This window comes from Coenobita brevimanus, chromosome 12 (assembly GCF_032717465.1).
Source record: "Coenobita brevimanus isolate Jiangsu-jjx chromosome 12, ASM3271746v2, whole genome shotgun sequence".
Lineage (NCBI taxonomy): Eukaryota > Metazoa > Arthropoda > Malacostraca > Decapoda > Coenobitidae > Coenobita > Coenobita brevimanus.
Genome location: NC_136965.1, coordinates 3,531,730 through 3,554,773, shown reverse-complemented (window position 1 = coordinate 3,554,773; position 23,044 = coordinate 3,531,730). Strand labels below are relative to the sequence as shown.

Below are 23,044 nucleotides of genomic sequence, written 5' to 3'. Positions count from 1 at the left end.
AAAATACTAAAGTTGTCCCTCCCCACTCCCGAAAGGAGCAACCAGTCTGCAATTGAAACAGGTCTTTATAGCATTAAGAAAAATAACATCTAAGATAGCTTTGTTTCTCTTTTTTCGCTCCTATTCACACATTTTGCAGTGAAGTGTTTGGCAGCTCAGTAAACGAGGAGAAAATATACAAAGAATCTCATGGACAGTTTGAGATCAAGATGGTTTGTAAATACGGTCCGTGAAGTCAGCGTGGGTCCATATTTACAAGTTTTCTTGAGCATCAGTTGTGTATTAGATTGCTCATTTTTACCTGGTACATATTCACATAGTGTCTAGAGATGGAGTTGTGTATAAGATGGCATATTCGTACTTTAATCTCCATCCATACTGGTACCAATCACTTCATAGCCAGAGCAGAGCTAATATTACATTAAAATGAAAAAAAGTCGAAGCAAAATTGTTCCAGAATTGCTGTGGAGACTTTTTTTTGGAGGGGGGGGATGTGTACCACTAGCTTTCGGGAAGCTTCACAGCGGCGAGAAAAATCATGTGGCGTTATTCTTAGTAAAATAGATACGTCTCTTCCCCCAAGGTTTTTAAAATTAACACATTCTTCTAACAACAGACAATTTCATTTAATAGGGAGGAGGCCCCCTTGGTGTGAAATGCCTGAGATCCATTGTAGATTGGAGCTTTGGGGGAGTGAGTGAGGTGGGTAATTCAACGTTCATGGCAAAGGAGCTGAGATCCTTCGTAAACAGGATCTGTGGGGAAGGGAGTGCGGGAGGAGGTGAGTGATTCAGCGTCCATGGCAGAGGTAAGGCGTAAACACAGCGGTGCGAGACTTACGACAACGCCTGGCCCTGTCATTACCACAGCAAACCCGTCCCAGCCAATCACAGACCACACCGCCCCCTCCGATCCGCCATACCCACGCCACCGACCGAACATCTTGCACGATTTACTACCCCTGCCGCTGTCGCAACATTAGAGTCCAAACTGATGACTTTTTGAGTAGATTAAATAGCAATAAGTTCCCGGCGACTCCAATTCAGGCCTGCAAGCTCCATTTTTGCCTCCCCCTCAGTGACTTCTATATATTACGTGGCATTACATTCACAAGGACCGTATTTTATCATTTCACAACAGACTGATAACCGCTTGAGTAGATTAAGCAGGAATATGCTCATTGTAAGTATATCTCTGCTTGTTGCATTATTAAAGTCTAAGGTCCATTTCTCCCAAGCACCTCTTCCTTAGCGATTTATTTGTGGATATGGCCGGTTAATATCGTTTTGTACGTTTTTCTTATGCAGAGTATGGCGTTATTAGATGAATTTATGTAACACAGAATTGGACAGTAAGGTGTAACAAGCAAAATAAATCACTTTTGGAAAGGTGCTAGGGAGCTTCCTTAACGGACTGGCGTAAGATACTGACGATATTAATGGAAGATCTTGTAGCACTTACGATACAATTGCTTTCTTAAAATGACACCGAGTAAATCAAATTGTCATAACATTCTCAGCAACTATACTCTCTTAACTTTAACTTGGCCTAAAATTGCCATCTTTCCGTCGTGAATACTGAGTTGTAAAATTATAATAAAACTATAATTTTATGCTAGTCACGAAGAGGTGCTGTGGAAATGAGTAGTGCCGTAACACTGTCTTTATCTGTAATTGAGCTACGTGAAATAAGCTGCAAAGGGTTGAAAATCTGGCCCAAGCAAAGATGAACAAACTATATACCTCAGTTTATAATATGTTAAGCGTAGTTTGTCCTCATGTAGTTGGATGAATTGTATTTATTTTTATTATAGCTTCTTCCAGACGACGACGGCTTTTTACCTCCTGAATACGGTGATTGTATATCTTGTTTTTATTCTTTCCATCTCCAGAAAAAGTATCATCTTGCTCACGCTGACTTTTCTTTTACATTACTGATATATACTACTACTGTTACTACTACTACTACTGGTAATAATGACAGTAACAGTTAATAATAATAATAATAATAATAATAATAACTTGCTACCACCAGACGATTTTACTCACCCATGTTGTGAAGGTGTGGCATTTATCCAACTTATCCTGTTCGACACATATTTCCGAAAGTGAATGAAACGTGATGATGGGAGGAACGAAGTGAAGAATATGTCATCAGAGTGAAGGGGTTAGTTAGAGCTTAGAAAGGACCTCTAGTAGTGATGGAGATCGCAAGTGTACTAAAGGACATTGCACAAGTACTGAAAGAGATTGCACAAGTACTGAAGGAGAGTGCAAAAGTTTTAAAGGAAGTTGCACAGGTACTAAATGAAACTGCACAAGTACAACTCTCATGTGTGGGGAGGCTCCCCACATACAGCTCTTTTCAATAGGGTGGAGTCAAAGGCTTTTCGTCTCATTAACTCTCCTCCTCTTACTGACTCCCTTCAACCTCTGTCTCTTCGCCGCACTGTTGCATCTTTATCTCTTTTCTATCGCTACTTTAATGGTCACTGCTCCTTTGAACTGTCTGCTTGCATTCCTCCACCTCTACGACGGGCGCGTAGCACCCGTCTGGCAGCAAATTCTCATCCCTTTTCTGTCCAACTCTCTAATGCAGGAGTTAACCGTTACTCCCAGTCTTTCATTTATGCAACAGGTCAGCTCTGGAACTGTCTCCCTCTATCTGTATTTCCTGCTGCCTATGATCTCCAGTCTTTCAAACGCAGTGTGTCCAGGCATCTCAGTATGATCGGATCTTGAATTTGGCTCTCTATTGTATTTTGTTTTTCTCTTGGAGGGAACTGTTACTGCGGGCTCATGGCCTTTGATTCCTTCTTCCTCGCATTAAAAGAAAAAAAAAAAAAGTACTGAAGGATATTGCAGGAGTACCAAGGGAAATTGCACAAGTACTGAAGGAAGTTACACAAGTACTGAAGGAGATTGCACAAGTACTGAAAGTGTTGCAGAAGTACCGAAGGAGATTGCAAAAGTACTGAAGGGGACTGAAGAGGTACTGAAGGATATTGCAGATCTGATACGCTGAAGGTCTTTTCATAGAGGCTGGGCGATTTTCTTTTTCCTTGGACTGTTTTCTGTATACCATCAAACGAAGTAATTACCCAAGAGTTGCATGTTGAATTTTACGGTTAGTGCAATTAGTGTGTCTTGGTCTAATTACCTGTAGTCTTAAGGTGACGCCGCCAAGCACTTCCCATCCCTCCACCACCTGGCAATTAATACTTCGCTATTTCTTGATGATTTTGTGTCCAGAAAAACCTCCTGGTAGTAAAGGGATTAATATAATCTGTATCAACCTCTCCAGTTCGAAAAGTCTGTGAAGAAAATCGCTTAAAAATAGTAAAGATATAGAAGACGTAATCATCGTAGAGGCTTCTCCGAGGCGTATGTTCAATTTTACAGCAAACAAAATCAGCACGTAATGGTCTAAGTACACAGTGATTACGTATTCATCCGTGTCTGTCTGTCTCTCTGTCTGTCTCTCTGGTCTGTCTGTGTCTGTCTGTCTGTGGCCTAGATATCTCAGAAGGTTGTTATCCGATTTCAGTTAAATCTGGTGGATAGGGAGGTGGATCATGGCAAAGATGATCAGAACTTGAGGTGGATCCATGTGTGGTTGCAGGACTAAATCATAAATGTCATTGGCGTCGGCGGAGGTATGAAGTCTCTGAGATTCAGTAACAGGGCGCACTGGTACCTTAGAGTTAATTAGCTGATTGTGTGAGACCGTAAAAGTATTCATCTGGTAGGAAAGAAAATTACAGCAGTTAATCTTAAGTCTTATTGGCACTGAGGGAGTTGTATGTTTTTTGAGAGCTTTCCAATCCAGGTAAGCCTCAAGTCGGGATCAATTATCAGGAGTGTAAAGGTGAGATGGCAAACACCTCCGACCCCTCGCCCCACCTCAGTCGCCGGCAATTAATCCATTAAGCCGTGTCCAGCCTACATGCAGCCGGCCCTGAGGTGAGGGGCTGCCTTGTGGTGCGTGATGGACCTTGACGGGACACAGGAGCTTTGCTGACTCAGATGAGGGGGGGTTGTGTGTGTGTGTGTGTGGGATTTTATGTGAGTGTGTGGGTGGGATTTTGTGTGTGTGTGTGTGCGTGCGTGCTTGCTCGTTCCCTGCTACTTCTGGACTAATAATCATCAAATAACTTAGATATTTATGTCGTACTTAATAAACCTTCAGGAGAGAAGAACCTAGTGACTGAGACGATGGGTGTTTAGGAGGGGGGAGCGTGTTTGATGCCACTTCTTGGATGGGGTTACTGTTTTAATCTACCGTAGTTTTTTGTTATGTAATGTCCTCATCAAAACCTCGCCCACACTTCTCTTCCGGCTGTTGAGGAGGTGAAGTGTTACATAAAAAAGAAGAAAAGGAAAAAAGAAAATACGCTTGAGATAATAAAATGAGTACATGTAAGGGAAGTATTAGAATTTTGTTTTTGTAGCTAAGATTTTGCTTTGAAGGAATAAATGGAAGACATGGGAAGATTCAGAACACACACACACACACACACACACACACACACTCTCTCTCTCTCTCTCTCTCTCTCTCTCTCTCTCTCTCTCTCTCTCTCTCTCTCTCTCTAATATATTTTCTGTCCCATTCTTTTCTTCCTCATCTTCGATCTTTTTCATGCTTCTCTCTCCTCTCCCTTCTCATTCCCTTTGCTCCCTCTTCTTCTCCACCCTTCTCTCCACCCTTTTCATCTGTCCCACCACCCTCTCCCTTCACCCTCTTCATCTTTTCCCCTCTACGCCCTCTCCCACCCTCTTCCTCTTATCATTATCTTTCCACCCCCTCCCCCATCCTCTTCTCTTCTCTTTCTCTCCACCCTTCGTCCCTCAACTGCCTTCCTCCCCTCCCTTTTTCCACCTCTCGGCCAACCACCCTCTTCCTCTCTTCTCTCTCCACCCCCTCCCCTCCCCTCTTCCTTCTCTTTCCCTCCACCCCCTCCCTGCACCATATTGCTCTCTTCTCTATCTCTCCACCCTCTTTCTTCCCTCTCCTCGTTCCCCTCATCTTCCTTCCTCCTCCCATTCCTTTCACCACCTCACGTCCCTCCACCCACTTCCTTTCTTTCTGTCCACCTCCACCCTCTTCCTCTCTCTCCACCTCCACCCTCTTCCTTTCTCTCTCTGCACCTCCACCCTCTTCCTCTCTCTCCACCTCCACCCCTCCACCTCCAGTCAACTGCTGACGGGCACATTTGCATCCGAACATCTTGGCTGACACGACCCGCCATAACGACTCCTTTAATTTTGACTTGAAAGGGGGGGCGCGCGGCAAAATTTGAAAATAAAGGGGCGCGCGGTCTTTGAATACTAATCAGATAAGGAAGCGGGAATTTTACATAATGTGTGATTGATGTAATTTAAATTGTAATTACGCGGCGATTTGGCGTTGAATTTAAACCGCAGGATGGTAGGTCTGGCGCGCACGTCACTCTGTGTTCTTAGGAGGTTAGGACTTTCCAGCACGTTTTCCTTAGCTGTGACTCTCTTAGCACCCCTTATCATTTTCTTAGCACGCCTTATCATTTTCTTAGCACTCCTTGTCATTTTCTTAGCACTCCTTATCATTTTCTTAGCACTCCTTATCATTTCCTTAGCACTCCATATCATTTTCTTGCCACTTCTTATCAGTTTCTTAGCACTCATTATTATTTTCTTAGCACTCCTTGTCATTTTCTTAGCACTCCTTGTCATTTTCTTAGCACTCCTTATCATTTTCTTAGCACTCCTTATCATTTTCTTAGCACTCCTTATCATTTTCTTAGCACTCCTTATCATTTTCTTAGCACTCCTTATCATTTTCTTAGCACTCCTTATCATTTCCTTAGCACTCCTTATCATTTTCTTAGCACTCCTTATCATTTTCTTACCACTTCTTATCAGTTTCTTAGCACTCATTATTATTTTCTTAGCACTCCTTGTCATTTTCTTAGCACTCCTTATCATTTTCTTAGCACTCCTTATTATGTTCTTAGCCCTCCTTATTTTCTTAGCCCTTCATATCATTTTCTTAGCACTCCTTATCAGTTTCTTACAATTTCTTATCATTTTCATTGTACTTATCATCCATGTCCTGTACGCCTCTTATATCCTTTGTCGATATAATTTGCATATATATAAAATGTACTGCGGTTCTTACATCTTAACTTGGCTCGGATTTTCGTCCCTTTGTAGCTTATTTCACGAAGCTCAGTGGCAGAAGAAGACAATACTACGGTTCTTCAGCCTTTCCCTAGCACTTCTTCGTGACTAGTAAAATATTCCACCGTACTGATCCAACACAGCATTTAACAGGGAGTGATGGCAGCTTTAGGCCAAGTTGGAGTAAAAAGGGTAAAGAATACAATAAATTGTCTCTAAAAATAAACCAGTAAGGATAATAGGGAACACAGAAGAGGACAGTAAGGTATAATAAAAAAATAAGTCGCTTAGGAAAAGGTGTTGAGGACAGTATGGTGAAAAAAATAAATCGCTTAGGTAAAGGTGTTGAAGAGAGTATGGTGTAATAAAAAGTAAATCACATAGGAAAAGGTGTAAGAAAAAATGAATCGCCTAGGAAAAGGTGTTGAGGACTGTATGGTGTAATGAAAAATAAATCGCTTAGGAAAAGGTGTAAGGTAACTTCCTCAACCGACGAGAATTTACCTCAGAACCATAAGTATTTTTCCAAAGTTTGACGAATATATTTCGGAAAAATCGAACCATCTGAAACACGCACTGGTCGAGATAGGGTTTTTCACTGTATTTCGCCAGGTGTAAATATTCTTCGGACGGAACTGGGAAGACAGGTGTTTCTTTTACTGACCAGGTGTAAAGGTAATCTTAGAAGGAAGAGGTAAAAATAATCATGCAGGGAAGAGGTGCCAGAGAGCTTCCAAGCCTCCTTTACTAGCAAGATTCTAGGTCCCTCTCCCTCAGCGTTCCCGGGAAGACTGTGTAAGACTGAGGTGATCCCCTGCAAATGCAATGGAAAAATCATCACAGAACTCTTACAGCGTTGTTTTTCCTCTCATTCTCTTCAGCATTTTTCTTTCCTGTTTTCACCACGACAGGAAAATCATCACTGTACCATTACGGTGTTTTTTTCGTTTAGTCTCTCCAGCGTCTTTCTTTCTTTCATTTTTTCTCTCTTATTTCCTGCATAGTGGAAAAATCATCTCTGAGCTCTTATATTGGTGTTTTTTCTTCCAGTTTCTTCATTTTTTCCCCTGTTTCCTCTACAAAGGGAAGATCATCACTACACTCTTGCATCAGTGTTTTTTTCCTTTCTTCAGCATTTTTCTCTCTTGCCTCCTCCACAGTGGAAAAAATCATCACTATTACTGTGTTCTTTCTTCCAGTTTCTTTAGTATTTTTCTTCCTTGTTTCCCTTCCTTCAGTTTCCTCCACAAAGGGAAGATTATCACAACTCTGACATCATTTTTTTTCCCTTTCCTCTTTCACCTCCAAAATGAAATCGCCACAAAACTGTTATTTCAGTGTTTTTTTCCCATGCTTCCTCCATAACGGGAAATATTCTCTCTCTCTCTCTCTCTCTCTCTCTCTCTCTCTCTCTCTCTCTCTCTCTCTCTCTCTCTCTCTCTCTCTCTCTCTCTCCTGTGTGTGTGTGTGTGTGTGTGTGTGTGTGTGCTTCTTCTTCCACGAGTTCAGAATACGCCTATCATCCCACATCTTACCCGGACAACCCTCCCTGTTTAAAGCCCTGCTGCGAGGCGAGGGAGGGAGCAGCAAAGCCCCAATTATTGACTGGTGGGAGATGGGAGTCACAGAGTTGGGAGAAGTATTGGACACGCTGCCTACAACTACAGTCTCCTTGCTTTTCTTTACCCAACTCCCGTGGTTCAGGTGGCTCTGGCGGATCCATTTGATATGCTAATCCTTTGGGGCAGCCAGCAGAGGAGCGATGAACACAAAATGGGGGAAGGTGTGAGGGGGCATATGAGGGGTCTTTCTTGGGCTGAGTGTAATCGTCTCGCGTTAGCCAGAATCCTAAAACTTGCTTAGGTTTTAGGAGGTTTAAGATTTATCAAAATATGTATCTGGCTTGGGAATCTTTGGCTTTCTTGTGAAGAGTTTCCTCCTATTTAATAAAATCGCTTCCCAGGATAATATTCGTTCAGTTGCCTTTACTATTAAAATGGTTAACTCCATAATAATAAATTAATGATGAAAGTTAGACATTTCTCCTCCCCCCCACCCCCCTCCGATCCCGAATATGTAGAGTTGGATGTTTCTCATTCCAAAAATAAAAATTGTCTGACATTTCTAACCATAAAATTGCGATAATATAGGCACGTCACCTCGAACGATAAAAGTTAAACATTTCTCACCCATAAAATGAGAAAGTTGGGCATTTTTCACGCCAGAATAATAGGAAATGAAAAAAGTTAGACATCTCACCCCGAAAAGTAGAAAAGTTAAACATTTCTCACGCCAGAATAATAGAAGTTATACATTTCTCACTTCGAAAATGAGGAAAGTTACACATTTCACACCGCGAAAATGAAAAAAAAAAAAAAGTTAGACACATCTCCCACCAAACGAGGAAAGTTAGACATATCTCACAGCGGAAATGGGAAAAAAGTTAGAAAAGTTAGACATTTCTCTCTTCGAAAATAAGGAAAGTTGTCCATATCACACCCCGAAAATGAAAAAAAAAAAAAAAAAAAGATATTTCCCTCACGGAATATGAGAAAAGTTAGACATATACCTCCTCAGAAATAAGATAAGTTAGACATATCATCCCAAAAATAAAAGAATAAAAAAAAAAGAAGCCACACATTTCACACCTCGAAAATGCGAAAAGTCAGACATTTCACATCTCGAAAAAACATTAGTTGGGTGGTAAATAGCGGTGACCATTTTCCAGATTAAAGGGGGAGATGGCGGGGTAGTGGGGAGAGAGAGAGAAGGCGGTCATTAAGTCCAGCTAAATGGTAATCTCACATCATGATACTGCATTCATTGCCCGAGAGAACAGGGCAGTAGTTATAAAGTCTTGGGAGATGACGTGGGGTGGAAGATTGTTTGTGTATACGCTTCCCATCACCCATACAGCTACTACATGCATTAAAAACTCTCCTAACTCTACTAAATGCTTTATAAACTCTCCTTATTGGGTTACGTTGCGTGGAAGATTGCTTATGAATACGCTTTTCATCACTCATACGGCTACGAAGTGCTTTATAAACTCTTCAAACTCTACCAAATGCTTTATAAACTCTCCTAACTCTACCAAATGCTTTATAAACTCTCCTGACTCTACTCAGTGCTTTAAAAACATTAAGATGCTTCATGGATACCTGGCCCGCACCCAGGTATAATTATAGAACAAACTATCTATCTATCTATCTATCTATTGCCAGACGCCTCAATCCCGTTTGGGGTGGCCACAAACAAATCGCCTCCAAGTCGCCCTGTCCCCCGCCATTTCACTGCCCTGCTCCCAACTCACACACCCCTCTCTCATATACCTCTCCACCCCATCCCTCCATCTCATCCTCGGCCTCCCCCTCCGTCTTCCCCCCTCCACCTCACTCACATACACTCTCTTCGTCAGTCTTTCACCCTCCATCCTCTCCACATGGCCAAACCACCTCAGTGTGTTCCTCATAACGCTTCCTATCACATCCACATCCACACCACAACGCTTCTTTATATCCTCATTCGTCAGCCTGTCTCTCCATGTGACTCCACAGGCTCCTCTTAAATAACTCATTTCCACTGCTCTCACTCTTGACTTGTGTCCTTCCAACAACGTCCAAGCTTCACTTCCATACGTTAGAGTTGGTATTACAATACTTTCATATAGTAACTTTTTCACTTCCATGCTCACTTCCCTGTTTCTTATCACTGCTTTCAAAGAACCAGCAACCTTTCTTCCCTGCTGTACCCTTTCAAGCACTTCACCCTCCAAACCTCCATCCTTACTCATCACGCTACCCAAGTACTTAAACGTACTCACATTTTCCAGTTCCTCACCATCCAACCTCGCTGTACATTCACTGACTTCACCTCTCTCAAAGACAAACCCTTTCACTATTATCGAGAATCTCAGGTCGCACAAAATCGTCTGTAGAAAGCAAGAATAAAATAAGTCGCTGATTGGAATAGGCTAAGATGCTTCATGAATACCTTGTCCCGCTCGCAGTTAGTCGATTGGTGAGGAAAAAAAAAAAACACTTAAGGATTCTTCATAAGGTGCACCAAATCCTGTGTAGAAAGCAAGAGTAAAATAAGTCGCTGATTGGAATGGGCTGAGATGCTTCGGGAATACCTCGGTCCGCTAATTACACCCCCATCCAGCCCCGTCATCAATAACATGTGTCGCATGAAGGTGTTAATTACCATCAGTGATAATTATCTCACCTGCACTGACCCTATGCACCTCACTGTTTGCAACCATTCACCATTTTCCTGGAATAAGGTGTGTGGGAGGACTGTGGTATTCTTTTATTATTACTATTATTATTATTATTATTATTATTATTATTATTATTATTATTATTATTATTATTATCATTATTATTATTATTATTATTATTATTATTTATTCCCCTGTTTCTCCTCTCTTTCCATTCTCAGTTTCTCTCTCTCTCGTTCCTTCTTTCCTTCCATCTCTTCTTAGCTTCTCTCCATTCTCATTTTTCCCCCCTTTCCCTCCATCTCTTCCAAAGCTCTCTCTCTCTCTCTCTCTCTCTCTCTCTCTCTCTCTCTCTCTCTCTCTCTCTCTTTCCATCACTTCCCCAGCCCTTCTTGTCTATTTTTTTCTCCTCCTCCCCTTTTGTCTTCCCCAGATGCTTCCTTCCTGTCCATCCCTCCTCCCCCACCCCACTTCCACACCATACATTAATCGTCTTCTAATCATCATCTCCCCTTCTCCCCCACCTTGCTCCCTCCCACCACTTCCCCACTCGTTAACCCCACCCATTTTCCTGCTTAGTTACCCCGTAGCTATTTCAACCCTTTCCCCCCTTCTCTCCTCCCCCTTGCTCTTCCCCTGCATCTCCCCTGCACTTCTTCCTGTTTATCACCCCCCAAACCTCCCCATCTCCTTCCCCTTTCCTTTTCCCCCCTTCCTCTCTTCCCTCCTACCCCACCTATTCCCCTCCCGTCCCATCTCCCATATCTCACTTCTTCTTGTCACTCTATTTCTCCCCTATCTTCTTTCTACTTTGTGTCTTTCTCACATCCTTTCAACTTCCCATATACCTCTCTTCTCATCCCTACCTTGTTGCTTCTGCTTCCCACATCCAAACCCCCACCGTCTCCTCTCCTCCCCACAATCGTCTTTACATTTCACCCTCCCCTCTTCCTCCTACCCACTTCCCCCCTCCTTCCTTTCCTAACCTCTTCCTCCTCATCATCATCATTATCCCCCATATCAGTCTCTCCCCAACCCTCCTTTCTTCTACACTGCTTTCTTTCTCCTTTCCCTCCTTCACGCTTCCACCACTCCACTTATTTCATCCCTCCTCCATTATAACCCTTTTTTCCTATTCAACCGTCTTTCTTCCCTACTATCCATCTGACACTCTCGTTCCTCTCCTCTCCATTTCTCCCCGTGGCTGATTTCACTTTTCCTTCTCTTATCATTAATCCTTCGCTTCTTCCTTTGAACTTAGCATCAGTTTTATATCTATATTCCCTTCAGTTTTAACAAACTCTTCCTCCCACCTCTTTGAAAACATTCCTCTTCCCATTTCCTTCCCACTCACCTCACTGCAAACATCCTCCTCCCCTTTCCTGCCTCGAACAGTACCATGTCTTGTCCCCCTTCTCCATATTGTCCACTTCAACCCCATTCCCTTTCCTTTGTACCCATCTCATACCTCATTGTTCTTCACTGCCAACCCCCCTTCTTCTCCCACCAATAAGAGTATCCATTTCCTGCCCCACCCCCTCCCTGCACCACCCACTTCTACCTCTTTCCCCTCCATCCATTTTAGCTACTTCCTCCCCCCTTCCATTTTTTTAGGCTGGTTAGTAGGAAAAGGTGATCACTACCAACACAACCCCCTACCCCTTATTACCCTCCCCTTCACTGCTAACACCCCCCTCCCCATTTGCCCGACTATACCCATTTCCTGTCCCACCCATCTCCTTCCTCCTTTCCATTTCGAACCCTTTCCTACTGTCCTGTATACCCCTCATATATCCCTCTTTTTCACTGCCAGTCTACCTCACCCCCATTCCCTCTTCTCCTCCTTCATTCTGCTTACATCAAGTCATTTGCCTTTTCCCTCTATTCTTCGTAGCCTGGTGGAGTGCGGAATTGTGTATATAATTTCATCCACATAGATTATCCCCATGCGGAAATCTATATTAAGTGAATCATCCAAAGTCCACATTGGGAATATTCATCGCTGCTACTCATATATTGGTAGTTTTTGTATCAGCATACTTCACTTCCTATGATCGCTTTCCAAGACAGTTGTAATGACGGTAAACACTTATCAGAGGCTAATGTCGTTGATCAGATCTTCTTTTATGCTATATAGTATTTGAGTCTCCATCAATTCTGTTGTATTATAGTCAGTCACATCCTCCAGTCCTTTTGATTGCGAATTATTGTTGTCATTTTGGGAGGCTGAGGAAGAGATGGAGGGATGGAGTGGAGAGGTATATGAGAGAGGGGTGTGTGAGCTGGGGGAAGGGCAGTGAAATGGCGGAGAACAGGCCGACATGGAGGCAGTTTGTTGGTGGCCACCCCTTACGGGATTAAGGCGTCTGGCAATAGATAGATAATTCTCTTTCTGATGAACTGAAGCAAGCAAGATGGCTGGCAGACTCACTGACTGGACCACATTTACTTAAGACTATGCTAGTTGACTCACAAACTGGGCACACATGGACCTTCCCTATACGGTTGTTGATTCAGATTTGAAAAAAAAATAAAGAAAAGAAAAACAGAAAAACAATAAGCACCATGACTACCGTTCAAAATAAATACGGCTGATTAACTGGTCTGTCCAACTCACTGACTAGATTTCCTGATTCACTGACTAGACTGGCTGACTCACAGACTACTTTGCCACACGAGTAAGATAGTTGGTCGACTCAGGACTTCATAGTACATGGACGAATGGATGACTCACTAAGGTAACTCACTAACTTTATTAGCCGACTCAAAAATTTTGCTGACTTTACTGGCAGAGTCTGTAACTTTAATAGCTGATTCACTAACTTTACTAAATCTTTACTGGCTGATTCATTGTGTTTTCAAGCTGATTCACTGCTTCACTATTATTTCTAGCTGACTCACTATTTTTGCAGACTTAAACTTTACTAGCTGATTCACTAACTTTACTGACTTACTGACTTTACTAGCTGACTCACTAACTTTACTCACTGACATTACTAGCTGATTCACTAACTTAATTAACTAGAGCTTTACTGGCTGATTCATCGTTTTTCTGCCTCACTGATCCACTGTTATTTCTAGCTGACTCACTAATCGTACAGACTCAGACTTTACTAGCTGATTCATTACCTTTACTAGTTAACTCACGAACTTTACTGACAAAAACTTTACACTCTGAGTCATTAATTTTACTAGTTGACTCATGAACTCTGCTGACCTAACTCTCCTAGCCGACTCTACATACTCACTACCTTACTAACTGGGGTCACAGTCTCACCTGGACCTCTCGTGTTGTCTCAGATTAAAAACAAAAAAAGAGAGAAGTAATTAGAATAAAAAAGTGAAATAATGAACCGTTCTTTATCCCCTTTAGCCACGACCCTCGCCACCTGGTAGCTGTTAGGCGGTAATTAGGACGGGCATGAGAGATGATTATTATTAATTATGCCCTTAATTATGCCCTTCGTAACCCCAGTAATTGAAAACCAGGAACTGAAATGCTGGACATGATTGTGACCAAACCGTGATTATTAGACGCCATCTTTTTTTATTATTATTTTTCTTTATGCTCTCTTCCTCCCCGGCTCCGTCTCTCATTTACTCGTATTTATCTCAATAATTGAAATATAATTACACGGTTGACCACTAATGACTTTTGCACGCACGATAATTAAATGTAAATTCGTCGGTGTGTAATTATCAGCGTGAGGCTTCGGGAGGGTCAGGTGTGAAGCTCCTGACGCCGCACCCCGCCTCCTGTGAGGGTGGGTGAGAGAGCATGCCTTTACCTCGTTATAACTGGCTAATTATGTTCAGTATTTTTTAACAACCGGCTGAATGTTTTATCTATCTATATCCATCTGCTGTCTATCTATGTTTCCTGTTTATTTATCGTCTGTATCTATCCTGTTTATCTTTCTATTTATCTATATATATCTATCTATCTGTCTGTCTCAGTGTCTGTGTGCCTGTGTCTGTGTCTATCTTTCTATATCACTTTGTCCATCTACCTGCCTATCAGTCTGTCTCCATCTATCAGCCTATCTATTTATCTATCTAGCTGTATAATCAAGTGACCTTAGGAATACACTAAAGACTATATCCTAAACCTCAACAGTTCTTTATGTAGCACACTTGACGTCAATTCTTCGAAGCTCTTACCCACCGTCCATACTGAATCATGTGAGGGGTTCAGGAAAGATTTGATGGTGTTAGTGGAGGCGTTTTTATATGAAGATGATTACACACACACACACACACACTCTCTCTCTCTCTCTCTCTCTCTCAGTAACAAGAACAACAACAACAACAAAATCCGTCTTTGTACTGCAGGTGAAACTGAGGGGACAAAATTAAATGTGTGTGTGTGTGTCTGTGTGTGTGTGTGTGTGTGTGTGTGTGTGTGTGTGTGTGTGTGTGTGTGTGTGTGTGTGTGTGTGTGTTTCTTAAAAATCTCCTCGACTGAATAAAATCTAGAGGCAGCAAGAATAGAATATTATAAACGTAATCATAGTAGTAGTAGTAGTAGTAATAGTAGCAGTAATAGTAGTAGTAGTAGTAGCCACATGTACATCTTAAAGGTGAACCCAGTGGACCACAGGCTGAAACTGTCGCCCTGCAATCCACCATCCTCTCTGGGGGATAGGGAGGGAACTGAGGGGCGTTTGTATAACCAGGTAGTGGAGCCGCCCACTTACATCGGTGCCACCACGTGAGGGCTCCCGTCCCCAGCACCACATAATCATAGTGAAGAAGTTAATTGTACGTGGCATGGCAGGAGGGTGAGCGTAATGTTTATCTTGTAGGGCCTCAGAATGTTGACCGAGAGGAACTGGAATGAACTGTCTTTATTCATTATTTCAGACGATTTGACTCAGCTGCGGAGAAAGGGATCATATAAAGCCTTCATGAACCCCTCCACTGATATGGGACTTTACTAAATCCACTGTTATTTTGTCAGGTCTACCCTAACCTGAATAAAATCGTCTGGGTGCAGCACGAATGGCATATCAAACCCATAAGCATAACGAGGAGATTAGTAATTAATCCACTATTATTTTTTTTTAATTGAATAAAATCGTCTCGGGGTAGCAAGATTGGAATATAAAACACATAATCCATAATAAAGTCCATTTTACGTGGGTTGGCAGAAGGGTCAGTGGGATGTTTATGGTATGGGACCTTATAATATAGACCCCAGGTGATGATAATGACTGATGTGGCCCCAGATCATCGTAAATTCCATGTTGTGCTCTCTCTTATTACGGAAAAAATATTATAAGCGTGGAACTTCCTGCACCGATGTAAGGGTTGTCTTGGGATGATCGCCGTCTGAGGCCTTTCGATGGTAATGGTTAGGGTAGAATGTTAACTGGCTTATTAGTACCTATTTTCTTTTGCATTTTAATGAAGAATGCTGCTGATGTGAAGACCTCCTTTTACTTTATTATGTTTTGCAATAGCGTGTTTGTTTCATCTAAGGGAACTTGGTCACTTGCACAGCTTTAAATTTAAGTTGTGGTAGCATGAAATTCAGTGAGTATTGGTTATGAGTTATGAGGTGGGAATGAGTCTCCCTGATTACTAGACAAATCAGACTTTTTCAGTGTGACGAAACTTTGCCATTAACTAAGCTCCAAAGGATTAGAGATCTTTGTCAGGTGAGAGAAAATATGCAACAGTACACCATATTTTTCCAGTCAGGTAAGAAATAGTTTTATCTTTAATATCGTAAGTAAGAAAAATGAAATCTTGGCAAACAATGTTAAAATAATGTGATAGCCACAGATATTTCCAGTGAGTATAAAATATAGCCATATTTAATTGTTAGATTCTCATTCATCGTAAGGAAGAAAAATATTTCCTACAACAAAGAGCTGATTTGCCTATGTTTTAGAGGGAGTTAAATTATCCTTACACATCATATGCAGCATAATCAGTGTTCTGGGTTCTTAATAAGGATTTTTTTAGAATTCCTGTCGAAGTTTTTAGAATTCCTGTTGAAGTTCTGCTCATCGGAAAGTTGGTACAGCTTTGGAAAAAAAATAAAGACACATGCTTTTTTTATGTGGATGTTGATTTATAGGTCATTATCATCATTGTTTTGACTGAGGTAACAATAGAGTTGAGGTGTGGCAAATGACAGCCAAGACAGAGTAGGGTAGAGCAAGGTAGGGCAAAACAAGGCAGGACAGGGCAGAGTAGAGCTGGACAGTATAGGATAGGGTAATGTATGGTAGCTGTGGTGGTAGATGGCAGGACAGGGTAGGGCAGAGCAGGGCACGGCACGGCTCGCACGGCACGGCATGGCACGACACACCATGAGAGCTGTGTATGGCAGTTGTGGTGGTAGAGGGCAGGCTAGGGCAGAGCAGAACAGGGTAGGACAGTCGTGTATGGCAGTTGTGGTGGTAGAGGGCAGGGCAGGGCAAGGGAGGACTCAACAGGCTGCGCACGCACATTGCCCCTGGCGCCTACAGCATGCCACTGGCTCCCGGGCTAAGGAAATATTTGAGCATCATAACCAGAGTGCGGGAGTGAGAGTTGCAGTGGTCCCTTGGCTGGCCCGGGGGTATGGGACCACAGGCACGAGAGGAACAGCGGCGCTAAGGGTTCAGGTCGCTTAATAATTTCGCTACGTCAACTAGTTCGCAGCGAGCACATCCAACTTGAACCACGCCGCGCTGCACCAACACAAGGCAACGGGAGCGGTGCGGTAGTTGCTAATATCCTGCCCACTGTCGGCCAATCAAAATGCTGCTGCAACCCGTCAACCAAATATTAAGGATATTAGCCCCGGTAATTGTCAGTCAATCAAAATCTTACGAAAGTCGCAGTGGTACTAATCCACTTCCTGTTATTTGTACCACTTAATTGAGTACCACATTAAGAAGTACCGTGAACACCTATGCCTGTTATTGAACGTTAGGTAGATGTATAAAGTTCGAACCTCACGTAATATATATAAGTTCCTGGTTGTGTTGTCGAAGTCGCAGCCACTGAGTACGATCGGACGCAGCTGAATCTGATGAATGACCCCGGCCCGCCATCTTGCTTGACAGAGCCTTGTTTTATGCCGGGATTCGTAAAATGATCTCTCTAAGAATCCAGACTGTAAAGGAATCCTGTTATAGTATATAATATAGCGACAGCCTCATATAAACTTCTCATAAACATCAGTATTAGAGGTCAGCTGAAGGCATCTCTTGGCGGACATTCATAAAAGATCTGAGCCAGTTTCTGTGATAAATAGCGTCCGTAGAAATGTGTCTTATTGAACCACGTTGTCTTCTCCCATTTTTACTTTATTATTCTCTGTAGTTTGATTGCTAAATGTTTGGTAGCTGTATGAGTAAAGGTACAAGTATAAACAGCCAATCTTATACACTGCTTAAGCTTAGGAGGGGTTGTAAATAGAGTGGCTGATTATCTGAGGGTGACGCTAAGTAAATTGTAGCTTTGCGAGTGCGTTACAATCAGCTTTTGAGGCAGGTACAGTCGCTGAAAAAGCTATCGAGACTCCCTTACATTTTGAGACACGAGGCGAAGGGCTTTGAAACACTGGATTATTCGTTCCTTTTTCAGTAACCCAGTATTTCTGAAGGCTCCTTTTTTACCTTCTCTCTATTCTCTTACGTAACTAATTAAAGTAGCTCAGTGTTCCGGCATCATGAATTTCCAGTTACTTAGCCCAAAGACACTGAATCACCGTCGAATCACACGAATGAATATCGCTCAGAATCCATTTACACCGGAGTTTAGGGAGGGGTCGAAACTTTTGTAGGCAGCTGTACCGACGGGGATGAGAATAATGTGTTACTTTGCCTTCCTGTTCCCTGGCGTTGGAGCAGCGCAAAAGGAGCCTCAGAGATGTGTGCAGACAGCGAAGGGCTTAAGAATGGGCTGTTGAAGTCTGGGTATTAGAATATAATGTGATAATTCCAATAATCCGCCGACGCTTGTTACGGCGATCGCTGGAACGAGACGGCGTTTTGGCTGGGGCTGTGTTTATATATTATTCTTGCCGCTGTTAGACGATTTTATTCAGACTGCTCAGCCCCCTCATTGGGAAGGAATTAATGAAGGCAGCATATAAGAAGTCTTCCAACTGAGGAAAAATCGTCTGGTTGCCGTAGGAATGATAGTAGTAGTGGTCGTCGTCGTCGTAGCAGTAGTAGTGGTGGTGGTGGTGGTGGTGATGGTGTTAGTAAGTAGTAGTGGTAGGTGTCGTTGTTGTTGTTGTTGTTTTTGTTGTTGTAGCCTCAGGTAGAGTAGAATCACGTGGCAGTAACGAGAGTAAATAAGAAACATGTTGACTGAAACGGTGAAACAAAGTGCTAGTGAAGTGTTTGCATTAGAATATAAAGTGATAATTATGTTGGTTCTCCGTCGCGGTTATTCTGTTCTCTTAGCAGTTGGCCTTGTTATTAATGTTGTTTATTTGTTATTTGTTATTCCTCTTCCTTATCTGCCCCCTGGCTCATTAGCACCCACATTATATACGACATCCACATCCGCCATTTGCAGATGTCGGATGTTGATAAGAAGGAAATTGAAGGTGTTGAAAATAGCCAATTCCTCGTCTGATAGCAGCTTCACCCCGAGGACTTCTTCTCCTGGGCTGGTCAAAATCGTATGCCGCTGCCCAGAATATAATAAGACCACGTTTCCGCGATGAAGTTGATAAGAATAATACCGTATGTTGTAAACGGTAATGTAAAATGTTATGACTGGGGAATACGTACGGATCACAATGTATCGTGGTTACTTAGTGGTGTGCAGGAGTGGTACGGGAGAGGTGTGGAGGCATCTGTTGGAGAGAGAGAGAGAAAGAGAGAGTTTGGAATATGTACATACGATATATATATTAATGCATATATTTAGTACCCATTCAGGCAGCCCATTTATCACCTATTTGTCATTCAGAATATAAAACAAGGCTGCCAACATTGTCAAGGGAACGCAAGACGATCACACAGCTGCAGTACACTAACATGCTTCTCTGCAAATTACCGTGATGAACGTGCAAGACTGTAAGATCTTTAAATTTGTCATTTTATACGGCTTGACATTTGATCCTTAAACCCCATTAATAGGCTTAAATAAAACACAGTGAAAAAGGCGTCTGGGGTTATCGTCCCAAGAAAGAGTTGTGCCAAGTATGAAGCGATATTGTGAAGAAATAAAGGTATGGCGGACATTGAAAAATAATAATAATAATAATAATAATAATAATAATAATAACTTGGAGAAGAAAGAAGGAAACAGAGGAAATGCAGTTGGTCTCCACACTGTGCTATGGAGACCTATTTCCCTTTCAAAATACCCACTGTTGCCCATTCCACCTTGCTCTTTCTTTCTTCAGCGAATCCCACCATTTGGCAAGTGAGAGAAAGACCCCCTGATCCACAGACCCAATCTCTCCTCCCCACTGGCAAGGAAATCATTAGAAGTAAATTATAGAGGTCAGCAATGTTTCACTGGGGGAGGGGAAGGGGGAGCTTACAGAGATGGATCCTTGTAGTCCAGGTGGGGGAAATTGGCTAAGACGCCCCCTCCTTCCCTCACTCAGCCCCCCTACTTCCTAGCCCCCCCCCACCTCCCCCATCATCGTTACTCATCTCTCTGCTTCATCTTCTTTCCTCCTGTTTTAATTTCCCTGCCTCCTCATCCCTACTTCACCTCTCTGATACTTCTTACATCTCTGCCCGTTTCTCCCTTCTCTTCTATATCCCCGTTTCTCATCCAAACTACTCCTTCCTCTCCCTCTCTTCCCCCTCCTCACCCCCATCTTTCTCCTCTGGCTTCCCTCTTCTCCTCATCACCTCCTCTCCGCTCTCTCTTACCCTTTTCTCGCTTTTCTACTTTCCCTTTCGTCTGCCTCTGTCTCTACCTCCACTCCTTCCTTGTCTGACTTCTCCACTCTAACCTCACTCCTTCCTCCTCCTCCACTTCCCTCGCCCCATCATTCTTCACCATCTCGTATCCGTTCCCCTCTCCTTCCTTCCCCATCCCCTCTCCCTCCTTCCCCCTTCCCCTAGCCTCCCGTCACAACTCATCCTCACCTTGCCCGCTGCCTCCCCCCTGACTTTCCCCCAAACCCAACTCACTTTCTCTTACCTTTTCCTCTTCTCTCCATCTATCCATTCTCTTAATCCAATCCCTCCCTTTCTACTCTCCCTTCTCAAAACCTTCTACCCCAGCCACCCTGCTTGTTTCCCCTTCTTCCCCACTCCCCCCTATTTCACCTCACCCTTCATTCCCTACTCTCTCCCCCATACTCCTCCCCTCCCCATCCACACCACTTCCTACTCTCTCCTTCTCCTTATGTCTTTTCTCCCCCCAGTCTCGTACATCACACCTTCCCCTCGTCCTTCTCCCCCCCCGTATCTCTTCCCCACCCCCTCCTGTCCTCTTCCAACCCCTCCCCCTATGCCTTCTCCCTCAGTCCCCCCCACACTCCCTACCATCATACTTCCCCCACTTTTTTTTTTATTTGCTTTTATTTTTCCTCTCCCCACCCCCTCCACCCTATCCCCTACCAAGATCCCCTTTCGCTCCACTACCCCTCTCCTGTTCCCCTTATCCCTTCCCTTTTATCCTCTCTCTCTCTCTCTCTCTCTCTCTCTCTCTCTCTCTCTCTCTCTCTCTCTCTCGTTAAATAAAAATCCTAAATGCAACAGTGACACATTCCTACCTCATAACCAGACTTAATCAAATTTTATGGAACCACGATTTTTAATTCATTTTCTGGGAGTAGTCCAATTCCTTTAAATAATAGATAAATAAATAAATAAATGTACAAATGATGTCCTAGTGCTGAAGGGTTAATCTTTGGCCTTGCAGGTGATATGAGAGTAAACTATTCATAGATTTTTGGTGTTAAAATTGGTGAAAGTATTTTTTTCCAAGATAAGAATTACTGAATCATGCTGTATAATTGTAATATATTTGATGCTATCTTTTGTTGTGCTGATATTCGTGTCTGGAGTGTTATTAGTCTTATTTTATTTATTATTATTAGTAGTAGTAGTAGTAGTCGTATAGTTATTATTATTATTATTATTATTTTTTTTTTCATTCATTCATTGCCAGACGCCATGTATCCCAAACGGGGTGGCCAAGGGCTTAGAGTTAATTGTTTTACAGGGAGGGGCACTAATCCTCCACCAACCCCACTTAACACGTAGGGAGAACGTTATGCCAACAGCATCTGGTGTTCCTAGGCGGTCACCCATCCAAGTACTAACCAGACCCAACGTTGCTTAACTTCGCTGATCGGACGGGAAGCGGTGTACTCAACGTGGCATGGCCGTTATTATTGTTATTATTATTATTATCATTTTTACTACTGTTACCACTACTTTTTTGTAAATCACCTCCTTCCATTTGGGAATTTACTACTACTACTAGTCATCATCATCATCATCGTCGTCCTCGTTATCATTACCATCATCATCATTACCCTCATCATAAATACTAATTCATGGATTATCTGCACTGAGGGAAAAACATGGATTGCAGGAAAAAACAAATGCAGAAATACACAAAATCATATATTGTGTTCTCAAATTTCTTTAAACAAGGAAGGAAGAATATAATGCACTTTGTCAATAATTATCGTCTCTGAGTCATAAAGTATCGTCGCTAGAGGAAAAATATCGATCAGAGTATAAGAAAGTGTTAGAAACCTGAGAAAATATAATGAAAATCCCCCAGGTTATCCTCAGTTATTAACACAACAGGTAATGGATTAATTAAAAGGAAAAACTTGATCGCAAAACAATGAAAGGCTAAAAAGTAAACTGGCCTTGGGTTCCTTCTTCATTGCAAAAAATAAAAAATAAAAATAAAAAATAAATGAAAAAAAACAAGGTGATGAGTGTATACTGTTTACACTTTTCAACACCCTGACCGAGGTGGCTTTTTCGAAGGTAAATACACGTAAATAAATCGTCTGCCGTCAGCTGGAACGAAGTAAATAATGTTCCTATTGTTTTCCATGAGGATATAAAAATTGATGTCAGACTTTGTGAGAGCTTATTTTTTAAAGTAAAATAATAAAGATTGATTTAAAATTTTTCCTCACGGTTGGTTTATTAGGGCTTTTCAACTTTTCTACCTAAAGGGATAATATTAATGTAATTTATTGTGCGGAATTATCCAGGTATGAATAAAAAACTCCCAGACACCAGGACATTCACAATTTATCTTATGTAAAAATGGCCTATATCGTCCGTAGCAGTCTCTAGTTTGTAATATTAAAATCGTCTTAACCGTCTGTTGAATCCCTTGTATCGTGTTAGCCTAAAAAAAAAGAAATTGTTGGTTATCGTAGCGCTCCTGAGTCGTAAAAATTATTAGCACTTAGCGAAACGTGGCGGCGGCGGTGGTGGAGCCTGGGCTAGGTTGATCGATGCTGATATCAAAACAATCCTGGTGTAGCTTAGCGGGGGGTTGTGATGTATAGTGCCGCTCCTACACCTACACAGACTCTCTCTCTCTCTCTCTCTCTCTCTCTCTCTCTCTCTCTCTCTCTCTCTCTCTCTCTCTCTCTCTCTCTCTCTCAGTCCCTTCCTTTACCTCCATCTTCCCTTCTCTACCCCTCACTCACTTTCTCTGCTCCAGCCTCCCACTCTCCATCGTTGCCCCTTACTCACTTTCT

At 42.4% G+C, this 23,044-nt stretch overlaps 1 non-coding gene across 1 annotated transcript; it reads right to left on the bottom strand.

Moving 5' to 3' along the window:
• Window positions 1-21,580: 21,580 nt before the first annotated feature.
• LOC145414037 (5S ribosomal RNA) lies at window positions 21,581-21,699 on the bottom strand. The gene has a single exon (XR_013899821.1). It is a non-coding gene; the product is annotated as a 5S ribosomal RNA (ribosomal RNA).
• Between the last annotated feature and the right edge of the window lie 1,345 nt (window positions 21,700-23,044).